Source organism: Rhea pennata, chromosome 3, assembly GCF_028389875.1.
Source record: "Rhea pennata isolate bPtePen1 chromosome 3, bPtePen1.pri, whole genome shotgun sequence".
In the NCBI taxonomy this organism is placed as follows: Eukaryota; Metazoa; Chordata; class Aves; order Rheiformes; family Rheidae; genus Rhea; species Rhea pennata.
Window position 1 is genome coordinate 129909237 of NC_084665.1, and position 7175 is coordinate 129916411.

General features: G+C 75.9%; 1 non-coding gene across 1 annotated transcript; it reads right to left on the reverse strand.

Annotated features, from left to right (window-relative positions):
• Positions 1-3464: 3464 nt before the first annotated feature.
• LOC134139330 (U1 spliceosomal RNA) lies at positions 3465-3628 on the reverse strand. The gene has a single exon (XR_009958110.1). It is a non-coding gene; the product is annotated as a U1 spliceosomal RNA (small nuclear RNA).
• Positions 3629-7175: the final 3547 nt, after the last annotated feature.

Here is a 7175-nt window from a genome sequence, read left to right on the forward strand (position 1 = left end):
CGCACCCACGCCGCCACGCGCGCCCCGACGCCCCGCGCGCGCCCCGCCGCCGCCGACACGCGCGGCGCTCCGCCGCGCCCGCCGACACGCCGCCGCCGCGCTCTCCCGGCGGCCCCCGCGCGCGCCCTGATCTGCATGGGCACGCCCACCGCGCCGCCGACACGCCCCCGCCGCGCCGCAGCCGGCCCGGCGGCGCCGCCGCCGACCCCACCCTCCCGCCGCCCCCCCCCCCCGCCCCCGGCAGCGCCCGCTTCTGCCCCGGGGCCTCGCACGCGCCCACGGCCACGCACACGCGTGTGCGCGCCCACGGCCACGCACACGTGCACGTACACACACACATATGCAGGTGCCTCTGCAAGAATACACACGCATGCACGTGCATGCACACGTGCACTTGCCTCGGCACACACACGCATCTGCACGCACATGCGCACGCACACGTGTGCACACACGCACGCACACACACCTGTGTGCACAGGCGCCCGCCCTTCTCCGCAGCAGCTGCCCCAGCCCTGAGCCCTCCGCCAGCCCCGCGGTCCCCCCCGAGCTGCACTGGGACCCTCCGGCCCTCCGCAAAACGCCTCCGGCACCTTCGGGGCTCTGCGGGGCCGCTCCAGCTCCCGCCTCCCCATCCGCGGGCTCCAGGGGCACCCGCAAGCCCGACGAAGCACGCCTGCAGGTGCCTGCTCCAGCCCGGCCGCAGCCCGGCTCCCACCTCGACTCGGCAGCGCGGGGCTTGCCGAGGGAGCGGCCAGGCAGAGCCCAAGCCCCCGGCCCCTAAGCCCCACGGCGCCGCGTGCCCTCCGTGCCGGCGCCCTGGGCCACGGGCCGGCCCCGTGCCCCGCTGCAGGGCGCCTGGCGGCAGGCGGCCCCTGGGACGCAGCGCGGAGCACTGCCGGCCCCCACCGCGGCCCGGCCGGGGACCCCCGCTCCGCTCGCTCCCGCCCGCTCCCCCGGCGCCGGGACGGAGCGCGCCGACCCCGTCCCGGCACGGCGTCGCCGCCGCCGGCTGCCGCAGCCCGGCTCTCCCGGACGCCGGCCCTCCGAGGGCCGGCGGGCTCCCCTCTTTCTGCCTCCTGACCTACGGCTCTGCTGCAGCTGGCGGGCGACGGCGGGCAGCTGCCAAAGCTGCTCTGGGAACGCAGCGCAGGCACCGTCGTGAGGAGAGCTCAAGCTGGGCTGCCTGCGCCGCTCCCTTGGGCCGCTGGGGGAACCTGCTGGGAGGAAGACCCCGGGAAAGGGGCTCGGAGGGAAGGGGGCTGCAGGGGAGCGGGCTGCCAGTCCCGGCTCAGCTCCTCTGCGCTGCGGGATGCCCCGCGCCCGTGAGCAGCCCCTCGAGCCGAGGGGGCGGCGGAGCCGGCCAGGTGAACAAGGAGCTCCAGGCCAAAGGCGACCAGAGGCAGGAGGGCTGCAGCAGGAGGCAGCGGGGGAGGCGAGCAGGGAGGAATACAGGGAGCTGGTCCGGGCGTGCAGGGGTGGGGCTGAGAAGGCCACGGCCCCGCGCAGTCGAAGGTGGCCAGGGATGCCCAGGACAGGCAGAAGGGCTTCGGTCAATCCACCCGTAACGAAAGGAAGCGCGGGGGAAACGGGATCCCGGGGACAAAGGACACAGAAAAGGCCGAGACCCTGCACGCCACCTTTGCCTCAGTCCGCTGCGGTCAGACCGGCCCGCAGGAATCCCGGGCCCCGGAGACCCGGGAGAAAGCCCGGAGAAGGCAAGGCTCTGCCTCGGTGGAGGAGGACGGGCGCAGGCATCGTTGAGGCACGCCGGAGAGCCACGAGCGCGGCCCCGGGCCCGGACGGGCTACGCTCGCCCCGCGCGGGCGGAGGGAGCTGGCCGACGCCACTGCCAGGCCGCGCTCGAGCGTCTCCGAGGGCCGATGGCCGTCGGGAGAAGGCAGCAGATGTCCCTCCTGTCTTCACAAGGGACGACGGGAAGGAGGACCCAGGGGACTACCGGCCAGTCCGCCTCCCCGGCACCCGGGAAAGGCGACGGAGCAGCTCCCGGTGGACTCCATCTCCAAGCAGATGAAGCGGGACCAGGAGCAGCCCGCGTGGATTCCCGCGGGGGAAATCATGCCGGTAGCCTTCTGCGACGCGATGAGCGTCTGGGCAGACGAGGGGCAGAGCAGTGGATGTCACCGCCCTCGGCTTCGGCAAAGGCTTTTGACACCGTCTCCCGCGACGTCCTCGCAGGCGAGCTGCGGAAGCGCGGCCTGGGCGAGCGGGCAGCGAGGCGGCTCGAGGGCCGGCGGAAAGGCAGAGCCCCGAGGGCTGCGCTCGGCGGCTCAAAGCCCGGCCGGGGGCCTGCAACTAGCAGCGTCCCGCGGGGTCAGTAGTGGGTCCCCGTCCGCTCGACTGCTTCCCCAGCGCCGCGGCCGCCGGCACAGAGAGCCTCCTCGGCGGGTTTGCCGCCGACGCTCGGCCGGCAGCGGCGGCTGCCGGCCCGGAGGGCCGCGCTGGCGGCCAGAGGGAGCCGGGCAGGCTGGAGGCGGGTAGGCAGGAGCCTCACGGAGCCCAGCAAGGGCACGCGCGGGGTCCCGCCGCGGGCAGGAATAACGCCGCGCAGCGGGACGGGCTGGGGGGCTGAGCTGCCGGCAAGCAGCTCTGCGGAGCGCGGCCCGGGCGCGCCGGCGGGCTCCGCGTTGGGCGTGAGCCGGCACGGCGCCCTCGCGGCCGAGAAGCTGACTGTCGCACGGGGCGCGCGGGGCAGAGCGTTGCTGGCAGGGCGAGGGAGGTGATCCTGCCCCTCCGCTGCGCCCCGAGGAGGCCACGGCTGGAGCGCGGGGCGCAGCGCTGGGCTGCCCGGTACGCGGGACGCCGAGCTGCTGCAGGAAGCGCAGCGGAAGGCTACCGAGCTCAGCGCCTTCGAGGCCGTGGCAGCGTGCGGCAGAGCGATGCGGGAACGAGGGGCGCAGAGGCAGGAGCCAAACCCAGCAGGCAGCAGCGGAGCACGGCGGGACGACGGGAGCGCTGGGCTGGGGAGGGGTTGTGAGCGCTGCTTCTCGGGGCAACGACGGCGGGGAGCTGCGGAGGATTAGGGGCGCCCTCCCGGCGCGGGCCTTCCCCGGGCTCCCGCCCCACGCCCGGGTGGCAGCGGCAGGCGCGGCGGGCGCTCGCTGAGGCGCCGCGGGGCACCGCGCGGAAGGATGTCGTCGGGCGGCAGCGGAGAGGAGGGAAGTGGCTGCGGAGGGCTGGGGGCTGCTGCGGGCGGGAGGCCGCTGCGCTGCGCTGCGCTGCGCTGCGCTGCGCTGCGCTGGCGGCGGCGTCGCGGGGCGTCGGGCAGGGCGGTTGCGGCGGGAGTAAGCGAAGGGGGCCGGGCGCGGCGGCGCGGGCAGGGGCGAGCGGCGCCGCCCCGCGCCGCGCGCCGCAGCACCCGGCGCGCCGAGCGCGGCCAGCGCCGAGCCGCGGCGCGCTGCCGCCAAAAAGCCGCAGCGCTGCGTCTGCCTTTGCACCGGAGCTGCCAGGGGAGAGCGCGAACGCAGTCCCCCACTACCACAAATTATGCAGTCGAGTTTCCCGCATTTGGGGAAATCGCAGGGGTCAGCACACCCGGAGTGCAAGGGATGAGCCTCGCCCTGGGAAAACCACCTGCCTGATCATGGTGTCTCCCCTGCCAGGTAAGTATGCCCCCGCCACCCGCCCCGCGCGCACACACGCCGCCGCACGCACACACACCTCACGCACACGCACGCAAGCGCACCCACCCCCGACGCACCCACGCCGCCACGCGCGCCCCGACGCCCCGCGCGCGCCCCGCCGCCGCCGACACGCGCGGCGCTCCGCCGCGCCCGCCGACACGCCGCCGCCGCGCTCTCCCGGCGGCCCCCGCGCGCGCCCTGATCTGCATGGGCACGCCCACCGCGCCGCCGACACGCCCCCGCCGCGCCGCAGCCGGCCCGGCGGCGCCGCCGCCGACCCCACCCTCCCGCCGCCCCCCCCCCGCCCCCGGCAGCGCCCGCTTCTGCCCCGGGGCCTCGCACGCGCCCACGGCCACGCACACGCGTGTGCGCGCCCACGGCCACGCACACGTGCACGTACACACACACATATGCAGGTGCCTCTGCAAGAATACACGCGCATGCACGTGCATGCACACGTGCACTTGCCTCGGCACACACACGCATCTGCACGCACATGCGCACGCACACGTGTGCACACACGCATGCACACACACCTGTGTGCACAGGCGCCCGCCCTTCTCCGCAGCAGCTGCCCCAGCCCTGAGCCCTCCGCCAGCCCCGCGGTCCCCCCCGAGCTGCACTGGGACCCTCCGGCCCTCCGCAAAACGCCTCCGGCACCTTCGGGGCTCTGCGGGGCCGCTCCAGCTCCCGCCTCCCCATCCGCGGGCTCCAGGGGCACCCGCAAGCCCGACGAAGCACGCCTGCAGGTGCCTGCTCCAGCCCGGCCGCAGCCCGGCTCCCACCTCGACTCGGCAGCGCGGGGCTTGCCGAGGGAGTGGCCAGGCAGAGCCCAAGCCCCCGGCCCCTAAGCCCCACGGCGCCGCGTGCCCTCCGTGCCGGCGCCCTGGGCCACGGGCCGGCCCCGTGCCCCGCTGCAGGGCGCCTGGCGGCAGGCGGCCCCTGGGACGCAGCGCGGAGCACTGCCGGCCCCCACCGCGGCCCGGCCGGGGACCCCCGCTCCGCTCGCTCCCGCCCGCTCCCCCGGCGCCGGGACGGAGCGCGCCGACCCCGTCCCGGCACGGCGTCGCCGCCGCTGGCTGCCGCAGCCCGGCTCTCCCGGACGCCGGCCCTCCGAGGGCCGGCGGGCTCCCCTCTTTCTGCCTCCTGACCTACGGCTCTGCTGCAGCTGGCGGGCGACGGCGGGCAGCTGCCAAAGCTGCTCTGGGAACGCAGCGCAGGCACCGTCGTGAGGAGAGCTCAAGCTGGGCTGCCTGCGCCGCTCCCTTGGGCCGCTGGGGGAACCTGCTGGGAGGAAGACCCCGGGAAAGGGGCTCGGAGGGAAGGGGGCTGCAGGGGAGCGGGCTGCCAGTCCCGGCTCAGCTCCTCTGCGCTGCGGGATGCCCCGCGCCCGTGAGCAGCCCCTCGAGCCGAGGGGGCGGCGGAGCCGGCCAGGTGAACAAGGAGCTCCAGGCCAAAGGCGACCAGAGGCAGGAGGGCTGCAGCAGGAGGCAGCGGGGGAGGCGAGCAGGGAGGAATACAGGGAGCTGGTCCGGGCGTGCAGGGGTGGGGCTGAGAAGGCCACGGCCCCGCGCAGTCGAAGGTGGCCAGGGATGCCCAGGACAGGCAGAAGGGCTTCGGTCAATCCACCCGTAACGAAAGGAAGCGCGGGGGAAACGGGATCCCGGGGACAAAGGACACAGAAAAGGCCGAGACCCTGCACGCCACCTTTGCCTCAGTCCGCTGCGGTCAGACCGGCCCGCAGGAATCCCGGGCCCCGGAGACCCGGGAGAAAGCCCGGAGAAGGCAAGGCTCTGCCTCGGTGGAGGAGGACGGGCGCAGGCATCGTTGAGGCACGCCGGAGAGCCACGAGCGCGGCCCCGGGCCCGGACGGGCTACGCTCGCCCCGCGCGGGCGGAGGGAGCTGGCCGACGCCACTGCCAGGCCGCGCTCGAGCGTCTCCGAGGGCCGATGGCCGTCGGGAGAAGGCAGCAGATGTCCCTCCTGTCTTCACAAGGGACGACGGGAAGGAGGACCCAGGGGACTACCGGCCAGTCCGCCTCCCCGGCACCCGGGAAAGGCGACGGAGCAGCTCCCGGTGGACTCCATCTCCAAGCAGATGAAGCGGGACCAGGAGCAGCCCGCGTGGATTCCCGCGGGGGAAATCATGCCGGTAGCCTTCTGTGACGCGATGAGCGTCTGGGCAGACGAGGGGCAGAGCAGTGGATGTCGCCGCCCTCGGCTTCGGCAAAGGCTTTTGACACCGTCTCCCGCGACGTCCTCGCAGGCGAGCTGCGGAAGCGCGGCCTGGGCGAGCGGGCAGCGAGGCGGCTCGAGGGCCGGCGGAAAGGCAGAGCCCCGAGGGCTGCGCTCGGCGGCTCAAAGCCCGGCCGGGGGCCTGCAACTAGCAGCGTCCCGCGGGGTCAGTAGTGGGTCCCCGTCCGCTCGACTGCTTCCCCAGCGCCGCGGCCGCCGGCACAGAGAGCCTCCTCGGCGGGTTTGCCGCCGACGCTCGGCCGGCAGCGGCGGCTGCCGGCCCGGAGGGCCGCGCTGGCGGCCAGAGGGAGCCGGGCAGGCTGGAGGCGGGTAGGCAGGAGCCTCACGGAGCCCAGCAAGGGCACGCGCGGGGTCCCGCCGCGGGCAGGAATAACGCCGCGCAGCGGGACGGGCTGGGGGGCTGAGCTGCCGGCAAGCAGCTCTGCGGAGCGCGGCCCGGGCGCGCCGGCGGGCTCCGCGTTGGGCGTGAGCCGGCACGGCGCCCTCGCGGCCGAGAAGCTGACTGTCGCACGGGGCGCGTGGGGCAGAGCGTTGCCGGCAGGGCGAGGGAGGTGATCCTGCCCCTCCGCTGCGCCCCGAGGAGGCCACGGCTGGAGCGCGGGGCGCAGCGCTGGGCTGCCCGGTACGCGGGATGCCGAGCTGCTGCAGGAAGCGCAGCGGAAGGCTACCGAGCTCAGCGCCTTCGAGGCCGTGGCAGCGCGCGGCAGAGCGATGCGGGAACGAGGGGCGCAGAGGCAGGAGCCAAACCCAGCAGGCAGCAGCGGAGCACGGCGGGACGACGGGAGCGCTGGGCTGGGGAGGGGTTGTGAGCGCTGCTTCTCGGGGCAACGACGGCGGGGAGCTGCGGAGGATTAGGGGCGCCCTCCCGGCGCGGGCCTTCCCCGGGCTCCCGCCCCACGCCCGGGTGGCAGCGGCAGGCGCGGCGGGCGCTCGCTGAGGCGCCGCGGGGCACCGCGCGGAAGGATGTCGTCGGGCGGCAGCGGAGAGGAGGGAAGTGGCTGCGGAGGGCTGGGGGCTGCTGCGGGCGGGAGGCCGCTGCGCTGCGCTGCGCTGCGCTGCGCTGCGCTGCGCTGGCGGCGGCGTCGCGGGGCGTCGGGCAGGGCGGTTGCGGCGGGAGTAAGCGAAGGGGGCCGGGCGCGGCGGCGCGGGCAGGGGCGAGCGGCGCCGCCCCGCGCCGCGCGCCGCAGCACCCGGCGCGCCGAGCGCGGCCAGCGCCGAGCCGCGGCGCGCTGCCGCCAAAAAGCCGCAGCGCTGCGTCTGCCTTTGCACCGGAGCTGC